Raw genomic sequence first — 23,565 nt, forward strand, 5'->3', positions numbered from 1 at the left:
TACGGTCGCAGGTTCGAATCCTGCCTCGGGCATCGATGTGTGTGATGTGCTTAGGTTAGTTAGGTTTAAGTAGTTCTAAGTTCTAGGGGACTGATGACCACAGATGTTAAATCCCATAGTGCTCAGAGCCATTTGAACCTTAATTCTACAACAAATTGACGTCAGTGATATAGACCTGTAATTACGTGCCTCTGTCCTAAGACCCTTCTTGAAAACGGGAGCCGACCGTTGTGGCCGAGCGGTTCTAGGCGCTTCAGTCCGGAACCGCGCTGATGCTACGGTCGCAGGTTCGAATCCTGCCTTGGGCATGGACGTGTATGATGTCCTTAGGTTAGTTAGGTTTAAGTAGTTCTAAGTGTAGGGGACTAATGACCTCAGATGTTAAGTCCCATAGTGCTCAGTCATTTGATCTGAATCAAAACGGGAATGACCTGCGCTTTCTTCCAGTCGCTAGGTACCTTTCGTTGCTGCAACGATCTACGATCTGACGTTACTTTGACGTGGTCACTAGGTTTGAAGAATCCACCCAGTAGACTGACGAGATGAGCATTAAAACTCAGTGAATTTGAGTTCGATGTAATCTACAAACCAGGGAAGAAGCACAGAAATGCGGACGGTTTAAGCAGGAAAATAACGTTAGTACAAACATTGGGTAAGGATCTTGCTGGACGGGAGGGAACACAGAACACCAACGAGCAATGTAAACAGTACAGCAAGCAACAGCAGTTTAACATGCATAACGCATTATTGTGTAGAGAAACAAATTCAGGTTGAAATGGCTCTACGCACTATGGGACTTAACATCTGAGGTCATCAGTCTTCTAGACTTAGAACTACTTAAATCTAACTAACCTAAGGACATCACACACTGCCATGCCCGAGGCAGGATTCGAACAAAATTAGGACCACAGGTGGTTGTGCCAGCACAGTTGAAGCGACAGTTACTATGTGACATGCGTGATCACTTCTGATGGGCGATAGGGGCTGCAGGGTGACGAATCGAAACTTGACGGAAAAGTACTGATGGAAAGGAAGGAAGAATGATGTACATCAGTTCGTCAGAAATTGTTTAGGACGTGTGCAGCGTGCGAGTAAAGTAAACAGTACAGCAAGTAACTGCAGTTTAACGTACATGAGGGACAATTGTGTACAGAAACAAAACTAGGACCACAAGTAGTTGTGCCTGCAGAGTTGAAGCGAGAAATATTTCGTGAATTGCGCGATCACGTCTTACCGGGCCGTGGAGGACGCAGACGACGAACCAGACACTGAAAGTACTGGTAGGAAACCAGTACGTCACAAATTGTGTAGAATGTGCGCAGTGTGTGGATTTGAAACAGAAACAGGAACTATTTCAGAGGCTACCGGAAGCAATTGGAAGGGTTTAGTTTCATTGAAGTGGGCGTGTCAGGACCATTCAACCGAAAGCTAGCAGATAATGGTTTTGTCCTGACCATAATAGACCATTTTTCTCATTACATCGAAATGGTGCCGATGCTAGACCAAAAGGCAACCATAGTCACACAAGCGTTTGTTAATATTTGGGTATTGAAGTATGGGGTGCTGGAGACATTAATTACGGACCATGAGACGAACTTCACTTCAGACCTGATGCAAGAGATGCGTCGGTTATTAAAAGTAAAAAAGTTAAGGACTAGTCCACTTCATACTCAAGCTAATGCAAGGGCGGATCGAGTTCATCGGAGAACCGGGAAGATGTTTAGTTATCAAGTGAATGTACACCATTTGGATTAGACACATATTTATCTTTCGTAATGAGTGCGAATAACACCAAAGTGCACACTAACACAGAACAGTCGCCATTCGAGGTGTTGTATGGTAAAAGATGCCGTCACCATTCGATACGATGTGACAGAAGGGTGGGAGGGATGAAGACGTGGTCCGAGAATTTACAATAACAGTGACGTAAGTGTGGAAGAAGATCTATCAAGCAAATACTAAGGCACTGAAGAAGCGTGAAGAAGCAGTAAAGCCAGTGGTGACGTTATCTCAGTACAAATTAGGCTAATTAATCATTCTGTCAAGTCTATATGCTCCGTAAGGGAAAATGAAAAAGTTTGCAACAACGTATCAGGGCCTATACCAAGCAATTGAAATCACATCAGTAAATGTGAGGCTACAGTTGTCAAGGAGGTCAACGACTGTGCATGTCGGGCTAACTCTTTCTGGTGATTAGAAGTGTCTAGGGGGATCCTGTTCAGCCTGTTTGACACGTATCTTACTGCCGCTTGTTTGTGGTTCTGTGGGTGGTTTGAAGTTGCGTTTAAGATAATGTCACTTCTTGTGGGTTTTCTGTATATATCAAATGTGTGTTTACTACTGTCTTTTCTTATGGTTATGTTTAAAAAGTTGAGTGTGTTTTCTTGTTCTTATTCTATTGTGAACTTTATGTTTTTGTGAACAGTAATTATGTCTGTGTAGTTACTGTATTCTGTTTTTAGGTTCATCTACCATGCATATTATGTTATCCACGTATCTGTTCCAGTACATGACGTTGTAGCTTTTGTCTATTATTATGTCTTCAAATATTAATTTTTCTATGTGATTCATGAAAATGTTGTCTATTGTTTCTGAAATAGGTGAACCCATAGGTAAACCTTCTTCTTGTATGTATTATTCTTCATTGAATTCAAAATAATTGATTGTAATAATTTTGTTGTTTCATCTGTGTGTTCATGAGGTTGCTGGTTGTGTGTTTTCAGATTTTCTTCAATTATTTTTATAGCTTCATTAACAAGGCTGCAACTGTACATACTTTCTACATAAAAGAAGAGCTATGTTGCTGTGTCAGGGATTTTAGCGTTTATTATATATTCTACCAGTTAAGAGGTATTTCTGATTGTTCTATCATTTTCTAGTTTATAATACTAGGTGAACTGTGACTGCATTTGTTTTGCTAGTAGGTATGTAGGAGCTGCTCTGAAATTTGCTATTTGACGGACTGGATTATTTTCTTATCAGCGCCTAACACAAAAAAACAACGATGTGCTAGCAGCCGGCATTTCCCAATGTAACCGAGAAATCAGCCGAAAAATCACCGTAAGTACAAATTAATCTATTCTTAACGAACTGTTTTTCGATCTAAAACCAAATCAAAATGTAAATAACTTAATTACAGACCACTGATGATGCTTTACGTCAATAAAGCGAAACGTGTCTGGTGAAAAATTACGAATTTTTGTAGTTGCAACGACAGAAACAAAAATACTCTCAAGAACTGCAAAGCAACTACCGACACTATGGCCACACAAATTGAGAATTTAATGTCGACATATGGAAGTTTGGTTCTAGCCATGAGTCGTGCTCGGATAGCCAAAAAGTAAGGCTACTGTTCGCGATAAGTGGGAAATCGTGGTTCGAATCCCAGACCGGCACAAATTTTCGTAGTCGACATTCCATCCAAAAATTCGCAAGTGCGAGTACATTTAATGTACACTCCTGGAAATGGAAAAAAGAACACATTGACATCGGTGTGTCAGACCCACCATACTTGCTCCGGACACTGCGAGAGGGCTGTACAAGCAATGATCACACGCACGGCACAGCGGACACACCAGGAACCGCGGTGTTGGCCGTCGAATGGCGCTAGCTGCGCAGCATTTGTGCACCGCCGCCGTCAGTGTCAGCCAGTTTGCCGTGGCATACGGAGCTCCATCGCAATCTTTAACACTGGTAGCATGCCGCGACAGCGTGGACGTGAACCGTATGTGCAGTTGACGGACTTTGAGCGAGGGCGTATAGTGGGCATGCGGGAGGCCGGGTGGACGTACCGCCGAATTGCTCAACACGTGGGGCGTGAGGTCTCCACAGTACATCGATGTTGTCGCCAGTGGTCGGCGGAAGGTGCACGTGCCCGTCGACCTGGGACCGGACCGCAGCGACGCACGGATGCACGCCAAGACCGTAGGATCCTACGCAGTGCCGTAGGGGACCGCACCGCCACTTCCCAGCAAATTAGGGACACTGTTGCTCCTGGGGTATCGGCGAGGACCATTCGCAACCGTCTCCATGAAGCTGGGCTACGGTCCCGCACACCGTTAGGCCGTCTTCCGCTCACGCCCCAACATCGTGCAGCCCGCCTCCAGTGGTGTCGCGACAGGCGTGAATGGAGGGACGAATGGAGACGTGTCGTCTTCAGCGATGAGAGTCGCTTCTGCCTTGGTGCCAATGATGGTCGTATGCGTGTTTGGCGCCGTGCAGGTGAGCGCCACAATCAGGACTGCATACGACCGAGGCACACAGGGCCAACACCCGGCATCATGGTGTGGGGAGCGATCTCCTACACTGGCCGTACACCACTGGTGATCGTCGAGGGGACACTGAATAGTGCACGGTACATCCAAACCGTCATCGAACCCATCGTTCTACCATTCCTAGACCGGCAAGGGAACTTGCTGTTCCAACAGGGCAATGCACGTCCGCATGTATCCCGTGCCACCCAACGTGCTCTAGAAGGTGTAAGTCAACTACCCTGGCCAGCAAGATCTCCGGATCTGTCCCCCATTGAGCATGTTTGGGACTGCATGAAGCGTCGTCTCACGCGGTCTACACGTCCAGCACGAACGCTGGTCCAACTGAGGCGCCAGGTGGAAATGGCATGGCAAGCCGTTCCACAGGACTACATCCAGCATCTCTACGATCGTCTCCATGGGAGAATAGCAGCCTGCATTGCTGCGAAAGGTGGATATACACTGTACTAGTGCCGACATTGTGCATGCTCTGTTGCCTGTGTCTATGTGCCTGTGGTTCTGTCAGTGTGATCATGTGATGTATCTGACCCCAGGAATGTGTCAATAAAGTTTCCCCTTCCTGGGACAATGAATTCACGGTGTTCTTATTTCAATTTCCAGGAGTGTATTTCATAACGGCTGTAGTAGCCGCGGTACCTGTTCCTTCGGACATGCATGCATTGTATTTCGGAATAACACAGGCACTGCAATATGGTGCTTACTAAGGAAGTTATGGATTTTGCCAGAGCCTTGGCTAATATACTAAATCAGAATTTGGAGGCAGTTCAAGCATGGATGCAAGTACTGGAAGCAAGAATAACGCTGACATGGCTATTGCAGTCACTAGGGGGAAGTATCTGGGACACAAGAGTGGAGTTGACAAGCATGCAGGAAGCTGTCATCAGGCACTACATAGACAGTCAAGTCTGATCTTGTTGTCACCTGAACAGTATCTAAGGAGGCTGAGAAAGGCGCAATGAGAATTACCGCCGAGTTACAAATGGTAGCGGAGCCGAGCAGCAGGAACTTGCCATTACGCTACCATGGAATAACTATTGGCGTGAGGACAGGCTGTTCGTATCAGTGAGGATTCGGTAGCGAACAAGCATGATCGGACTTACTCTTCTGAATTTAACATGGCCACAGCTGTATTGGCCAGACAAACTCCTAGAGATGTTGTCCAAACAAAACATTACCTTCCTAAACAACACCTGGGGACCAAGCCTAGACCATTTAGTAAGTCATATGATAGCCACGTAGGACGGGCAGAGTACCGCAGAGCAGTTGTTTCGGCATGTGGAATAGTATCAGTATAATAGACATCAGGTAATCGTGACTTTGAGCGTCGCAGTTACTAGCGCCATAGTGACTCTGATTTTGCTATGCCAAGTATTTATGTTTCTGAAACGACGAGCTGTGCAAAAACTCAGTCCCGGGGTCCAACGGTAATTCGAGTTCCTTTAGAGTGGAGAGCCTAATCGAGGGATGAAAATTAGATTTATGAAGTTGAAGATCAGTATATTAATTGTATAGTGGTCAAGAATAGCCAGTCTAGTAGTACGTACTTGTTTTACAGATTAAGGGCAAAGGTAATTTCTATAGAGAAACAGGCCAATGCAAGACCCAAGGGGCTGGGTCCTCTTCATGGAGGGGAGCAGTGTAGCATTGCTACCCAGTCTTTTAGCAAACGTAGTAAGTACTGGTGAGAAATCCACCCTGAAGTATTACACTAGCAGCTGCAGTATATGGGCTTCAGTGTGCACGCAAGGGGAGTGTGAGACGAGGCTAGCTACGGTCAGAGGGAAACTGCACTGTGCAGTGGTAATAAACCAAGTCCCTTGTTATAGGCGATGTGACTAGGAGCCAGGCGTTTGTGAAACAAATGCTCCTCAGAGTGACATAGATATGTCTGAATTTTGAGGCAGAGGTCATTCCTTTCGCTGGATTCCAGCAGCATCACCACGACTCCAGGGCCATGCTGGACAGTGAGACGACTGGGCATCGCCAGTAACAGCCAAGTGTCGCTGTCGCTGTCAACACTCAGTTCCTCATGGGACTTGCACTGGGGTGACAAAAGTCATGGGATACTTCCCAATACCGTACAGGGCCTCCTTTTGTCCGCTTAGTGCAGCAACTTGACGTGGCATGGACTCAACAAGTCGTTATAAGTCTCCTGCAGAAATATTGAGCCATGCTGCCTCTATAGCTGTTCACAATTGCGAAAGTGTTGCTGGTGCGGGATGTTCTGCATGAACTGACCTCTCGCTTATGTCCCAAAATTGTTCGATGGGATTCATGTCAGTTGATCTGCACGGCCAAATCATTCGCTCATATTGTCCACATCGTTGTTCAAACCAGTTGTGGACAATTGTAGCCCGGTGACATTACATCGTTGATTGGGAAGATGAAATCTACGTATGGTTGCAAATGGTCTCCATGTAGCCGAACATAACCATTTCTAGTCAATGATCGGTTCAGTTTGACCAAAGTACCCAGCCCATTCCATGTAAACCCAGCCCACACCATTATGGAGCCATCATCAGCTTCCACAGTGCCTTGTTGACAACTTGGGTCCATGGATTCTTGTGTTCTGCACCACACTCGAATCCTCCCTTCAGCTCTTACCAACTGAAATCGGAACTCATCTGACCAAGTCATGGATTTTCAGTCGTTTAGTGCCCAACCAATATGGTCACGACCGCAGGAGAGACGCTGCAGGCGTTGTCTTAGTAAAGACACTCTCGTTGGCCGTCTCCTGCCGTAGCTATTAACGCCAAATTTCGCCGGGCTGTCCTAATGGATATGTTCGTTATACGTCCCACATTGATTTAAGCAGTTATTTCACTCATTGTTTTTTGTCTGTTAACACTGTGAACTCTACCCAAACGCCACTGCTCTCGGTCATTAAATGAAGGGTGTCAGCCACTGCGCCGCTGCGTTGTCCATGATGAGAAGCAATGCCTGAAATTTGGTATTCTCGGCACACTCTTGACACTGCGGATCGCGAAATATTGAATTCCCTTACGAATTCCGAAATGGAATGTCCCAAGCGTCGAGCTCCAACTATCATTCCACAGCAAAAATTCCTGTCGTGTGACCGTAATGACGGCAGAATCCTTTTCACATGAATCGCCTGAGTACAGACGACGGCTCCGCGAATGCACTGCCCCATTTATACCTTGCGCACACGATACTACCGCCATCTGTATGTGTGCATGATGCCATCCCATGACCTTTGCCACCTCATTGTAGTGCCACAGCGCCCCTGACCTGCCGTCCGTCCCTGCTGGCACCAGCACTGAGTTTTCCACGGGACCTAGTGCCTCAGCCGGCCGCGGTAGCCGAGCGGTTCTAGGAGCTTCAGTCCGGAACCGCGCGACTGCTACGGTCGCAGGTTCGAATCCTGCCTCGGGCATGGATGTGTGTGATGTCCTTAGGTTGGGTTAGGTTTAAGTAGTTCTAAGTTCTAGGGGACTGATGACCTCAGATGTTAAGTCCCATAGCGCTCAGAGCCATTTGAACCATTTTTGAACTAGTGCCTCAGCACCAGCCGTCGTTTGACTTCTTCTAGAGGGCAGTGGGTCGAATCCTGCACACCGGAGTCTCCATCCGCCTCCGCGGTGAACACGTACGGGGCCGAGGAGCCACTCCAGGTGCCATCGCCGATGGAGAATCATAGCGCTGCTGACGTCATAGCCGTAGTCTACAGAGGCCGCCGGCCGTCCACAAGCCTGTCGTCAGCAACGCAGGGCTCCTATCCAACACCCTCTCAGATGCTCAGAAACCGCCGCCAGTGCGTCAGCGTCGGCCAGGTTCAACAGAGTGAGGCGTGTTTTTTCTCAGTGAGACTCAAAGACGCATGTACTAACGTAGAATAAAGCATTACTTAGTGTCAGCAGTGTTTCCACTGGACTTTCTGGCCTGTCACCACTGCCATTCACCCCACTGAGTGGAACTGCTCTCTTAAATAGGACACTGTGATCAAGTATGACTGGCAAGAAACTGAAAATTTAGTCCCATCTGGATATTCCCCACATACTTCCCTGAAGTTCTTTGGATTTTTCAGGAAAGCCTCAATCGAGGCAGATTTGTCACCTAAAAGCGTCAGTCATTATTTTTCCGTGTATCTGCGTAAAATAAAAAAGGCGCGACGCCATCTTAAGAAAATCATCGGAAGCAGAGATTGCAGTATCAGCTGCCTAAAGCCTACATCTACATCTACATCTATACTCCGCGAGCCACCTTACGGTGTGTGGCGGAGGGTACTTATTGTACCACTATCTGGTCCCCCCTTCCCTGTTCCATTCACGAATTGTGCGTGGGAAGAACGACTGCTTGTAAGTCTCCGTATTTGCTCTAATTTCTCGGATCTTTTCGTTGTGATCATTACGCGAGATATATGTGGGCGGTAGTAATATGTTGCCCATCTCTTCCCGGAATGTGCTCTCTCGTAATTTCGATAATAAACCTCTCCGTATTGCGTAACGCCTTTCTTGAAGTGTCCGCCACTGGAGCTTGTTCAGCATCTCCGTAACGCTCTCGCGCTGACTAAATGTCCCCATGACGAATCGCGCTGCTTTTCGCTGGATCATGTCTATCTCTTCTATTAATCCAACCTGGTAAGGGTCCCATACTGATGAGCAATACTCAAGAATCGGACGAACAAGCGTTTTGTAAGCTACTTCTTTCGTCGATGAGTCACATTTTCTTAGAATTCTTCCTATGAATCTCAACCTGGCGCCTGCTTTTCCCACTATTTGTTTTATGTGATCATTCCACTTCAGATCGCTCCGGATAGTAACTCCTAAGTATTTTACGGTCGTTACCGCTTCCAATGATTTACCACCTATGGCATAATCGTACTGGAATGGATTTCTGCCCCTATGTATGCGCATTATATTACATTTATCTACGTTTAGGGAAAGCTGCCAGCTGTCGCACCATGCATTAATCCTCTGCAGGTCCTCCTGGAGTACGTACGAGTCTTCTGATGTTGCTACTTTCTTGTAGACAACCGCGTCATCTGCAAATAGCCTCACGGAGCTACCGATGTTGTCAACTAAGTCATTTATGTATATTGTAAACAATAAAGGTCCTATCACGCTTCCCTGCTGTCGAACGTCAACGTTGAGCGTGCCAAGTTGAACGTGCTGCTGAACGCTGAGGGACGATGAGACTTGTGCATACGGTACGTCGGCCCCTACGTGGTATACGCGATCGCAACGCACTCCAGCGGCAGTTGAGTGATGTTTCTAGTTAGTAAATCACACTGTTTACTCAACGGGCGAACGTAAAATTTCCACGTTAGCTCTATTAAAATGCACATTTCCTTCATCGTCCGCGAAAAGGAAAGTACCATGTCCAATCAATAAGGACACAGGCTTATAAAAGTTCCGTTACAAACAATGCGGTACAAATTTGGAATACTTCTCCGCATAAGATAAACGTTATTTCATCATTCCCACATTTTAGTAAAACCCCAAGGTCAGTCTTACTTGATCACTATTCCTACCCAGTAGCAGAATCTTTGCAACATGTGAATTACGAAGCGTAAAAGAAAAAGGAGCAAAATAAAAAAAATGGTTCAAATGGCTCTGAGCACTATGGGACTCAACTGCTGAGGTCATTAGTCCCCTAGAACTTAGAACTAGTTAAACCTAACTAACCTAAGGACATCACAAACATCCATGCCCGAGGCAGGATTCGAACCTGCGACCATAGCGGTCTTGCGGTTCCAGACTGCAGCGCCTTTAACCGCACGGCCACTTTGGCCGGCGGAGTAAAATATCTTTATACAAGTAGCGCAAGCTGCCCTGTAGATTAAGCAAATCGAACAAAGTCACCCCTCAAAGAAAGGTGAGCGTATATTTACATAACATCAAATATTATAACATATACTTATATTAAACTAATAATAAAGTATGAGAACCCAATAAAAACGCGAATGTTAGGAAAAAATTTGGAAGTCCTACGACACGAACCAGTGTCCAAACCTACATTGAGTAGTGGAAAGAGACGCTACTCATTACGCTAAACCAACAACTCGTTCAGTGCACTTAGCCATATTGTGTTACCCTTGCTAAAAACGTTAATCGTAGATAATTATGTTACTAATTGAAATTTAATTATAACAAATTGTACCAAGAACAATGCGTTTTGGGTGGATCTTCAGTGTGTCGCTGCCTTCAAATAGCATACTCTCATAATACGCAAGTTACAATAATTCTTTTGCCACGAATGTGATGTTTCTCATTATTTTATTAGAACGAATCACACAATTAACAACGGGTTTCCCAGTGATTCTCAATTTGCTGGTGCTCAGAAACGGCATAAATACATATAGGCTTGAGATGAATGCCAATATGGCGCCTCACAACTCTGTACTGAAGGGAGACGCGTGCGTGTGACGTATGTGGCGTTGTCCCATCTCATTGGTCAACGCTCAGACGCACGCTCAGAATATCTGACATGCCAGATATTAATCTGCACGTTCGGAAAAACTCCCGAACGTGCTATTCCACGCTATGACGTCAGAAACTCGGCACGCTCAACGCTCAACGTTCGGATGCACGGTCCGTGTGCCGACGGCTTAATGCTGGAGAGGCTTTGTGCATATGCCTTTCAGCATTGAACAATATTGACAGCAAAAGTGAACGAAATAAACAGTCACATTTTCATAGCAAGAACCATCATCCAGTTTAAAAAAACTACTTCTTTTGTGTAGCAAATTCAAAATTATTGATTTAGAAGAAAATTCTCCTGTGAAATTAACGGGGCAGTGATATATTTATTTGGAACACAGGACTATATGAGATTTCACTCTATCATATATCGTACCATGAGCCTAAATAGGAAGAAATGAGCCCCATACATGCTCGATCTCTTCTGCACTGATTTTGTGAATTCGGTATTCACGAGGAACGAAAAGCAACATACGCAGGTTCCATTGTCCCTTAGGTATCACATGATAGAGATTCAAAGACAGTAAGCTTTGCCTGTTAACAACATCAAAGTCGATCGTATAATATACACTGTGTGATCAAAAGTATCCGGAGCCCCCCAAAAACATGCGTTTTTCATATTAGGTGCATTGCGCTGCCACCTATTGCCATGTATTCCATATCAGCGATCTCAGTAGTCATTAGATGGTTCAGATGGTTCAAATGGCTCTAAGCGCTATGGGACTTAACACCCGAGGTCATCAGTCCCTTAGACTTAGAACTACTTAAACCTAACTAACCTAAGGGCATCACACACATCCATGCCCGAGGCAGGATTCGAACCTGCGACCGTAGCAGCAGCGCGGTTCCGGACTGAAGCGCCTAGAACCGCTCGGCCACAGCGGCCGGCTAGTAGTCATTAGACATCGTGGGAGAGTAGAATGGGGCGCTCCGCGGAACTCATGGACTTCCAACGTGGCCTGGTGATGGAGTGTCACTTGTGTCATACGTCTGTACGCGAGAATTCCACACTTCTAAACATCCCTAGGTCCTCTGTTTCCGATGAGATAGTGAAGTGGAAACGTGAAGGGACAAAAGCGTACAGGCCTACCTTGTCTATTGACTGACAGAGACCGCCGACAGTTGAAGAGGGTCGCAATGTGTAATACGCAGACATCTATCTAGACCATCACACAGGAATTCCAAACTGCATCAGGATCCACTGTAAGTACTATGACAGTTAGGCGCGAAGTGAGAAAACTTGGATTTCATGGTCGAGCGGCTGCTCATAAGCCACACGTCACTCCGGTAAATGCCAAGTGACGCCTTGCTTGGTGTAAGGAGCATAAACATTAGCCGACTGAACAGTGGAAAAACGTTGTGTGGAGTGACGAATCACGGTACACAATGTGGCGATCAGATGGCAGGGTGTGGGTATGGCGAATGCCCGGTGAACGTCATCTGCCAGCGTGTGTAGTGGCAGCAGTAAAATTCGGAGGCGGTGGTGTTACGGTGTGGTTTTCATGGAGGGGCTTGCACCCCTTGTTGTTTTGCGTGGCACTATCACAGCACATGCCACATTGATGTATTAAGCACCTTATTGTGTCCCACTGTTGAAGAGCAATTCGGAGATGGCGATTGCATCTTTCAACACGATCGAGCTCCTGTTCATAATGCACGGCCTGTGGCTGAGTGGTTTCACAACAATAACATCGCTGTAATGGACTGGCCTGCACAGAGTCCTGAAATGAATCCTATAGAACACCTTTTGGATGTTTTGGAACGCCGACTTCGTGCCAGGCCTCAACGACCGGTATCGATACCTCTCCTCAGTGCAGCACTCGCGAAGAATGGGCTACCATTCCTCAAGAAATCTTCCAGCACCTGATTGAACGTATGATTACCAGAGTGGAAGCTGTCATCATGGCTAAGGGTGGACCAACACCATATTGAATTCCAGCATTACCGATGGAGGACGCCACGAACTGGTAATTCATTTTCAGCCAGGTGTCCGAATAGTTCTGATCACATAGTGTAGCTCCCCAATGTGCAATGTGTCAAACGCAACACACTGCCAGTACTGTCTTACAGTCAAATAATAACTTGAGTAATATTCCCAACTTCTCTTCGATTTTAATATACGTTTTGATAAATATTTATTGAATACTCTTTTGATAACCATGTGTGGTTCTGATAGGTACAAAACAGCATAGCTGTCCGGCTTAAAGTGAAGATCAGATTCTGTCTTACAGAACTGTATCTCAGCTCAAAGTACTGTTCCAGTACTCACTGTTGCATCGATCCTGAAAATAAACGATAATAGAGATCCTCTGTGTGCAATGAATTTTCCTAAAACACATTAAACATAATACTGATGATATTAAACATAAGCTTCTGACAGCCTTAAAGTAACCTTATTGGTGAAACTACAGTTCATCAATTTTGATCTTACTATGAAGTTGATGGGCGATTAATATGCTCGTTGCAAATAGCTATTCATAACCATTGTATGTTGATTGGCCAATCTAAAAGTTGTAATTAGTGTTCTTACAAAGTCTTAACTTCAATAAATTACTTACTCGCAAAAATCCTTATTTAACCCTATCTTTGAGGTAAGGTCACCAGGGAAGGCTTCAACAATTTACTCAACTGTGCCGCGGCCAAGCGGTTCTAGGCGCTGCAGTCTGGAACCGCTACGGTCGCAGGTTCGAATCCTGCCTCGGACATAAATGTGTGTGATGTCCTTAAGTTAGTTAGGTTTAAGTAGTTCTAAGTTATAGGGGACTAATGACCTCAGATGTTAAGTCCCATAGTGCTCAGAGCCATCTGAACCATCTTCTGTGCCAAACATATTATTCTATAGCACCCCACTCCACCTTACTTTAACAAATCCGCCTTGGAGTTGGCTCAAGATATCCTGGAAAACTTCTCAGAGAATATTTACAAATCAAAAATTGACATTCTACTTTGTGGTTTGCTTTTTACAAATTGAGCATAAACCTCAAAGCTCCTCAGCTCAGTCCCCATTTCACAACGTCATTTCTCAGGGCTTAGCTCACATACCTTGAAAGTATTAATCTTTTCTAAGTGATTACTTGCAAACTAGGGTAATCCTTTTCCTGTAACATGATCAACACTCATTCCAGTTTACAATCTCACTCGTTTCACACTTCATTAATAAGCCACAACTTTCACCCTCACTACATCAGTTATTATTTCTACTGATAAACGAATCAACTATTCTCGTTTCCACACGTAGACATTACCGTATTAAACCATCATGTCAAAAACCAGTAAAATATTAAAAAAACTCTTCCTCCTGAGCAAATAATTCCTCGGAATGAGTGTAGAGAGGCAAGGGAACTGTAAGCTGTTGTGAAATCGAGATCCACATGTTTGTTGAAGAGCTTTCGTTGCTTTGATTCAATGTGCAGGATGTGGCAGAAAAAAAGGGCTCTTTTCATTTGTCCCTAAAAGTGGATTGGTATTATTGAATGTTTGCAATGCGTTTCAGGTCGGTAAGCTATTTGCTGTGATGGACCACTAAAACGGTCGTCAATGTGCTGTAGCTATGAAGGCCCTTTCAGAAGCGGTGACTGTGTTGCTGCTGCTAGACAGGAATACCATCTTCATTTCAACCTTAGACGGAATGATCCTGTAGCATCGACACATGCATTCAGGTTATGGGTGAAAAACTGCGAAGCAACAAGAGGTGCACTTAAGCTGAATTCAGCACGAAGACCCATAAGTTGTCGCTCACAGCAGGTGCAAAGTGTAACCAACACTCCAAAGCGTTATGTGAAACGAATTGCGGCAGTACTGGCAATATCCAGTCATAGTGCGCACAGATCTTTCCGAAATGACTTGAAGCTGCAACCATACAAGAGACAGGTTGTACAACAGTTAAATGAAAATAATTAAAAAGGGAATGACTCTGTCTGTTCAACTGTTGACTAAAATTAGGGACAATGAAGGCTTCTTAAATTTGCTGTGGATGAGTGACGAGGTACATTTTCGTCTCAGTCATCTCAGTTACTACGAAACTGCCATTAATCTTGAGGGGACAATCCTTTAGAACGCCATTAACGCCTCTTACACAGCCGGAAAGCCACAGAGTGGTGTGCTGTCTCTTCAATGGGCATAATCGGCCGTTTCTTTTTTGACAGTGAACATGGAAGAGCAACCATAGTCACATCTCCGCGGTATGCTTCCGTAGTTGACACCTTCCTGGCACTTGAACAGTTTTCTGCAAATGAGTATTGGTTTCGGCAAGATGATGCTACGTCTCACTGTACTCCAATTTCAGTGACAGCAGTGCGCAGGCTGTTTGATAACCACATCATTTCAAGGAGTGAAGACATTTTTGACCTCCACATTTCCCTATTTATCGGTCTGTGATTACTACCTTTGGAGGTTTTTGAAACACAGAGTGTATGCTAGACATCTACAAACAATTACGGTTACTGAAAGTCACCATTCGTGAGAAATCAATAACATTGCTATAAAGATGCCCGAACGTGCCATCAACAATTTTCATCGCATGTTGTAGGAGTGTGAAAGTAAAAATGGTGACCGCCTACAAGAAGACATTTTCAAAACATGAACAGTGGGTGATGTGGCATTATGCAAGGGTTTTGTTGTTGTTAATGAAAATGTATTACGGTATAGTCCTCGATCTGTTTCGCTGTATCCAGATCGGTCCGTTTCTCTCCCACACCCTGTATATTATAATCTGTTTAATAAAAAAAAAGAAGAAAAAAAGGGTGCGACCCTTAAATCCGGTCAAATGAAACTTTTTTAAAGTCAAATTTATTAGTACAAAATACAATGAAAATGAAAATCCTCTTAAATATTAGTGGTACCTTTCAATACTAACATTACTCGATGTGACCCCCTTCAGCTGCAGTGACCGTCTCCAATTTTGTCCTGAAACGATCGCACGTACTCTTTAAAACAGCGCTGCCCATATTCGCGAATGCTGCTTCGATAGCGGTGCGTAGAGATGCGACATTAGGGTGCTTCGTCTTATTGGTAACTCTTTCGACTACGCTCCGAATATAGTAGTCGAGGGATTCAAAAAAAATGGTTCAAATGGCTCTGAGCACTATGGGACTTAACTTCTAAGGTCATCAGTCCCCTAGAGCTTAACTACTTGAACCAAACTAACCTAAGGACATCACACACATCCATGCCCGAGGCAGGATTCGAACCTGCGACCGTAGCAGTCGCGCAGTTCCGGACTGAAGCGCCTAGAACCGCTTGACCACCGCGGCCGGCGAGAGGGATTCAACTCCGGGCTGTTCGGGGGGCAGAACTCCTTTGACCAGAACAAGTCAACGTTATACGAGAGCCAGTTTTGGACTAAATGGCTCGCATGAGGTCCTCCTCTGCCATCCGACGAATTGTTCGCTCGCTGACATTCAACACTGACGCCAATTTCCTCAGCTATTTCCCCGGGTCCTCCGAAATCAGTGCCTGAGCCTTTTCGATGACTCCGCAGTTCGTAACACGTGTTTCCTCGAATGAGGTTTCCTCGCAGGGTTAGCGGAACCTTCGCCAGATTCTCCGGGACATTATACTTGGCCACAACATCGTAAACAGTTGATCTCGGGGCCCGAAGAATCGAACTACTTCAGTGGGCGAACGCCCAGCGCGAAGACTTTCGATAATCGCGGCTTTTCGGTTGTACTCCGCACTTGTCCGTAACATCTCGGCCATTTTGAGTTTCTGACTGTTTACTAGATGCCTATGGCTTTCAAGAACGCCAATCGCGACCTCTGGCGGAACTACGATATGGCGGGAAGTTCAAATTGAAATCTGTCCGGATTTAAGCGCCTCAGCCTGTAGAATGACGGAATTTGTCAAAGAAAGTTATTCAACATTTCATTCAAAGAAAATAGTACATATTAGCAAACACGACCCTGGAGTTTTCTTGGAAGAAAACCATGAAATATGCCCCAAGACATCATATGCCGAGAATGACTGAGTAATCTCTGAAGAAGAGAAAAAGTAGAAAATATCTATCACAGATTTTGAGACTCTTTTTTTAATCAAGAAATTTATAATCACTTTCCTTTTTCTCTACGGCATTGAGAATTATTTGAGCGAACTACATAGATGTTCCAATAAGGTCTGCCGAACATTATCAAATCTTATTAATTCTATGCAAATACATAAGAGAAGGTTAGAAACTGCATACAGTGCCACTTCTTCCATTACAAAGACTAACTGTTTCTCGGATAGCCTAATTAAAGAATCTATAGAAATAAAAATATCTGATAACATTATCAATAAAGACGACGGTATGCAGCTAAGCGCAACGAACAACCTGGCCATTGTAACGTTAAATATTGATTGAGCACCGGTACATGAAGCCAGTAGCACGTCTATGTAAAGAAGAGGGCAACAACCACACGGCAATCTGATACTACCTAACTAAGCCTGAGGAGAACTCAGTCTAAAGCTCATGGTTATACACTGAAGATCCAAAGAAACTGGCACACCTGCCTAATATCGTGTATGCCCCCGCAAGCACGCAGAAGAGCCGCAAAACGACGTAGAATGTCTGAAGTACTGCTGGAGGGAACTGACACAACGAGGCCTTCAGGGCTGCCCATAAATCCGCAAGAATACGGGGGGTGGAGATCTCTTCTGAACAGCACGATGCAAGGCATCCCAGATATGCTCAATAATGTTCTTGTCTGGGGAGTTTGGTGGCCAGCGGGAATGTTTAAACTCAGAAGAGTGTTCCTGGAGGCACTGTAGCAATTGTGGACGTGTGGGGTGTCGCATTGTCGTGTTGGAATTGCCCAAGTCCGTGGGAATTCATAATGGACATGAATGAATGCAGGTGATCAGACAGAATGCTTACGTACGTTTCACCTGTCAGAGTCGTATCTAAACGTATCAAGAGTCCCACATCACTCCAACTGCACACGCCCCACACCAATACAGAGTCTCCACGAGCTTGAACTGCCCCTTACTAACATGCAGGGTCCATGAATTCCATATCTGTGTACGCCCATCCACTCGATACAATTTTAAACTGGACTCGTCCGACCAGGCAACATGTTTCCAGTCATCAACAGTCTAATATCGGTGTTGACGGCCCAGTAGAGGCGTAATGTTGTGTGTCGTGAAGTCATCAAGGGTACATGAGTGTGCCTTCGGCTCCGAAAGCCCACCTCAATTATGTTTTGTTGAATGGTTCGCACGCTGACACTTGCTGACGGCCCAGCATTGAAATCTGTTGCAATTTTTGGAAGGGTTACACTTCTGTCACGTTGAACGATTCTCTTCAGCCGTCGTTGGTCCCATTCTTGGAAGATCTTTTCCCGTCCGCAGCGATGTGGGAGATTTGATGTTTTACCGGATTCCTGATATTCACGGTACACTCGTGAAATGGTCGTACGGGAAATTCCGCACTTCATCGCTACCTCAGAGATGCTGTGTCCCATCGCTCGTGCGCCGACTAAAACACCACGTTCAAACACACTTAAATCTTGATAACCCGCCATTGCAGCAGGAGTAGCGATCTAAAAACTGCGCCAGACACTTGTGTTATATAGGTGTTGCCGACCGCAGCGCCATATTCTGCCTGTTTACGTATCTCTCTGTTTGAATACGCATGCCTGTACCACTTTATTTGACGCTTTACTGTATAACCATATGACTCAGTTGGATCCCCGAGAAGAACAAATTCATGTTTGTATTAGTGTTGACTATTACTTGCCCCTTTAAAGCGATATGGTGATTGATGTACAGGGTACCCATAAATAGAGTTCCAGTTTCAAATCGTTGTAGAAAGAGAACCACTGTTCATAATTACCTCAAATTTGAACAGCATATTATTGATGCGGGGAGTTGGGGGGGAGGGGCAACGTCATGGAACAAAAAAAAAAAAGAAATGCAACGATAATTTTACCAATAGATGGCTGTGTAAGCGTTTTAACGTAAATGGGGTCGGCACAGTACACCATCCATACTGTTCAATGTGCATGACTGCCCAAGTTCGGTAGTCAACAGTTATGACACTGTTAGTTAGGTAAGCCCATCGACCACCGCTCGGTCGCACCACATCGGATGGGAGAAATCGGTTTTTAATTGTCCTTGGGGCAAGAACCGCATAAGAACAAAACGACATCGATTTTTAATTGTCCTGGGGCCAAATGGCACAAAAAGCAAAGTGTCATCGGTTTCTGATTGTCATGAGTCTGGCGCAACACATGTTCAATATGTTGTCCACTGTTTTCTGCCACAAGCTGAAATCGAGTTACACCATGTTCCGCAACAGATTGGAGTGTCTCGTAGGTCGTGTTCAGAATGCGTTGCGCAATGCGTGTCTCAATGCAGCTACGTTCGTGATTAGAGCTCTAAATACAACATCTCTTTGATAACCTCCCGGACAAAAGTCACACAGATTAAGATCAGACGATATGGACGCCCAGGCTGTAGGGAAATGACAGCTGATAATTCTATCATTTCGGAAACGTCTCTGCAGAAACCGCTTCCCTGGCTGTGCAATATGCAGAAGAGCGCTACGTTGTATAAAAATGATCCTTATCCACACATATATGCTACTGAAGAGTTCGAATGACGTTGGTGTGAAAAAGACTCTCATAGCGTTTACCAGTGACGGTACAGGTAACAGGACCGGGAAAGGCTCATCTCTTTGGGGGGGGGGGGGGGAAATACGGTCCTGTAATAAACGATGTCGTCAACCCGCACCACACAATCACCTTTGCAGAACGAAGTGATACCGGTTGAAGTGAATTTTCCATTGCGCATATTCTGCAATTCTGCGTACTGACATATCCTTGGAGATGGAAATGGGCTTCGTCTGTCCACAGACTGTTCCATGGTCATTCACTGATCACTACCATGCGAGCAAGAAATTCCAGAGCGAACGCTTATCTTGCTGGCAGGTCAGCAAAAAGCATGAATATAGACTGGGGGTAAGGAATGAAAGAGGAAGCTACCTGGTAGAATTTTTCACAGAGCATAATTTAATCACACCTAATAATTGGTTTAAGAATCATGAAAGAAGGTTGTATAAGTGGAAGAGGCTTGGAGATACTGGAAGGTTTCACGTAGATTATATAATGGCAAGACTGAGATTTAGAAGGAAGGTTTTAAACTGTAAGACATTTCCAAGAGCAGATGTGGACCCTGATCACAATTTATTGGCTATGACCTGCAGAGTAAAACTGAAGCAATTGCAAAAAGGTAGTAATTTAAGTAGATCGGACCTGTATAAACTGAAAGAATCAGAGGTTGTAGAGAGTTTCGGAGAGAGCGTTAGGGAATGATTAACAAGAACAGGGGAAAGAAATATAGTAGAAGAAGAATGGGTAGCTTTGAGAGATGAAATAGTGGAGGCGGCAGAGGATCAAGTAGGTAAAAAAACAAGGGATAGTAGAAATCATTGGGTAACAGAAGATATATTAAATTTAATTGATGAAAGGAGAAAATATAAAAATGCAGTAAATGAAGCAGGTGAAAAGGAATACAAACGTCTCAAAGATGAAATGGACAGGAAGTGCAAAATCGCTAAGTAGGAATGGCTAGAGGACAAATGCATGGATGTAGAGGCATGTATCACTAAGGGTTAGATAGGTACCGCCTACAGGAAAATTAAAGAGACCTTTGGTGAAAGAGAAACACAATGAGTATCGAGAGCTCAGATGGAAAACCAGTCATAAGTTAAGAAGGGAAAGCAGAAAGGTGGAAGGAGTAAATAGAGGGTCTATACAAGGACGATGTACTTGAGGACAATATTATGGAAATGGATAAGGACATAGATGAAGATGAAATGGGAGATATGATACTGCGTGAAGATCACAAATTTATTCATGGAGGGAAGCGTGGGGGGTAAAAATTGTAGAGGGAGACCAACAGATGAATACACTGAGCAGATTCAAAAGGATGTAGGTTGCAGTAGTGACTTGGAGATGAAGAAGCTTGTGGAGGGTAGAGTGGCGTGGAGAGCTGCATCACACCAGTCTCTGGACTGAAGACCACAACAACAACAAGTCTGAAATAGTGGGAAATTGAAAAAAAAAAAATACCTATAACCCACAAAATTGCCATACAGCAGCGAGGCATTTCAAAGTGAAACTCAATTTAACTCAGTTCAGTTCAACTGAATTTCAATTCATGTTCAGTTCAGTTAAATTCGAAAATCTGGAGTCCATTTTCTCTGAGTTTAAAAATGTTTCTAGCCCAACTGTCGAAAGTTTGTACAATTGCCCCTCTGATGTTGTAGTTCAAACGGCCCCCGTAACCCCTCTGACATCACAGTTTGAACAAATTTCCCCACCTCAATTACCTTAAGCTTGAGTCCCAAGAGATCATATCTTCTAAGTTTAAAATGGTGGAAAAATTCACTTGTCGTAAATTTAAGATGGTGACAAGCACACTTACACTACGTTTAAACTGATGGGGAGCCCACTGATTTTTGGAACTACAGCATTTGTCCTAACTTTTAACACTGTGCAACGTGTATGGTTGTCACCACCACGTGCAGTGTGAAAAGAATAGGAACACTGATGTCTTTAAAGTGCTGTTCACGAGTGTCATGCTACTGCCGTTGCAAAGTCTCCAGCCACCAGCTGAACAGGACATCATCAGTTCAGGATGTGGACAGATATATGTCAGTCTCCTATTGTTCGATATGGGCTGGATAATTTGACACACGTTATATGATTCTGCACTTAACGCTACTATAGTTTTAGAACTGAACAGCAGCTTATTATGTCAACGGGCGTCCAGGCCGAGCACTGAGATAGGAGCTGACACCACCACACTCACTGTGCCGAACAGCACTCCTATAGGAAGCTATGATAATACTCCCTGAAGGCACGCATGAAACTACATTTAGGCCTGAACTTTTCTCTATGTTAAGAGCAAAGCGCTATTTGCTAGGAACTCTCCTAACCAATCACAAATCTAGTTTGGTATTCCGTATTTTATTCATACGGTGGCAGTGCAGAACTTTATCAAATGTGGTATCTATACAGACATCTGTATCTATCAGCATCCGGGGTTGTGAACGAACAGCGCGAGCTTGCTCACCATCAAGAACGACATTCGCTAGGAACTCTTCAGTACACTCATAAATCTGGCATCAGATAACTTCGGTACAGTTTGAAAGGAGTGCTATGATATAAGAGCTTGTTAATGTATTTTGCTATGGAAGTTCTCCGAAAATGCAGTGTTCAATACAGTGCTATATAGCACGATAGACTTCCTAATGAGACAGAAGTATAATGGAAGACATCGAAGTAATTCAGGTTTGAAATCAGCGAATTTAGTGGCGAAATCATTGAATTGTGCGTCACAATTTGTCATTTATTTGCTGAAGTATGCGAATTTTATACTGAAATAATATAATACGTTGGTAACTCTGCGTGAAACAACCCCTTGATAGGTCCTGGATGTATATAACGTCAAACGTATACGAAACACACGTCTGATTATGGGGGTTGGGTTGTTTGGGGAAGGAGACCAGACAGCGAGGTCATCGGTCTCATCGGATTAGGGAAGGATGGGGAAGGAAGTCGGCCGTGCCCTTTCAAAGGCACCATGCCGGCATTTGCCTGGAACGATTTAGGGAAATCACGAAAAACCTAAATCAGGATGGCCGGACTCGGGATTGAACCGTCGTCCTCCCGAATGCGTCTGATTATGGTTCGGCAATTACGATTTCCCATCATTTTGACAGAAAGCATTCTAACCTCGAAATGATTGATTCTGAGTTAGATGGTATATGAGATAAGAGTCTATATGCTAGAGGTAAAACTCCTAACGTGAATGAGACGATGATTTAACACAATCCTGCAGTCCTTGGATCCATATTTTAAAATAAAATCAGCCAGACTGAGAGGCACCCACATCCCTTGCTCATACTGTGGCATCAAGCAGTCAGGCCTGCAAGATGAGTGGTCTGCCAAGCGAGTGGATTTATTCTTATCAATATCAATGACTGATTATGAGCTCTAGTACTCACAATTAAGCTACAAATTATTCTCCTGTTTGATGTAATATAAGTGTAAATCTAATTCTTACCACAACATTTGCAATTTCTGTTTGAATAATACGCAGCGGAAACTGATAACGCTCATCTGACTATTTGGAATTTTCACAACTCTGATTGTTCACTACGCTCTGGCAGTACCACATTTTCTTTCTTATTCAACGGCTTTCATCAACACGTGGCCATCGCACTGAATATGAATGCCGCACACATTATAAATTCTGGATATAATGGCTACATACTATTCGAAGAACAAGGCCACCAATCTTTTTCTTTTCACTATCTTTTTTATTGCGATAAATTCTATTATGATTCAAAGATAACCTAAACACACCATTACATTTTATACAACAATTACACGTGAGAAACTCCGCCCAGTGGGCATGGCTTTACATTGGTGATTCTCTATCTTATGGTTCTTATTGATTGTACCTGTCGTCCCTCATACAAAACATGAAAGTGTTCAAAAAAAAAAAAAAAAAAAAAAAAAAAAAAAAAAAGGAATACGAAACAATCTATGCAGCTCATAATTACAATATCAAATAGTAGACTACTTTAACATCCTATCACAGTGAACATATTAGAAACTGTTGATTCTAAAACTACAATATACAACGCACCTTTGTGCTTGTGACAGACTGACATTAATACCCCATGAAAGTGTTCTAACAAAAAAAAAAAAAAGAAACAATCTATACAGCTCACAATTACTTACCACATAATATTAAATAGTAGACGACTTTAAGATCCTAACACAATAAACATTTTAGAAACTGATGATTCTAAATCTACAACATACAATGCACCTTTGTGCTTGTAACAGACAGGAATCAGTATCTCT

The sequence above is a fragment of the Schistocerca americana genome, chromosome X (genome assembly GCF_021461395.2).
Source record: "Schistocerca americana isolate TAMUIC-IGC-003095 chromosome X, iqSchAmer2.1, whole genome shotgun sequence".
Classification (NCBI taxonomy): Eukaryota; Metazoa; Arthropoda; class Insecta; order Orthoptera; family Acrididae; genus Schistocerca; species Schistocerca americana.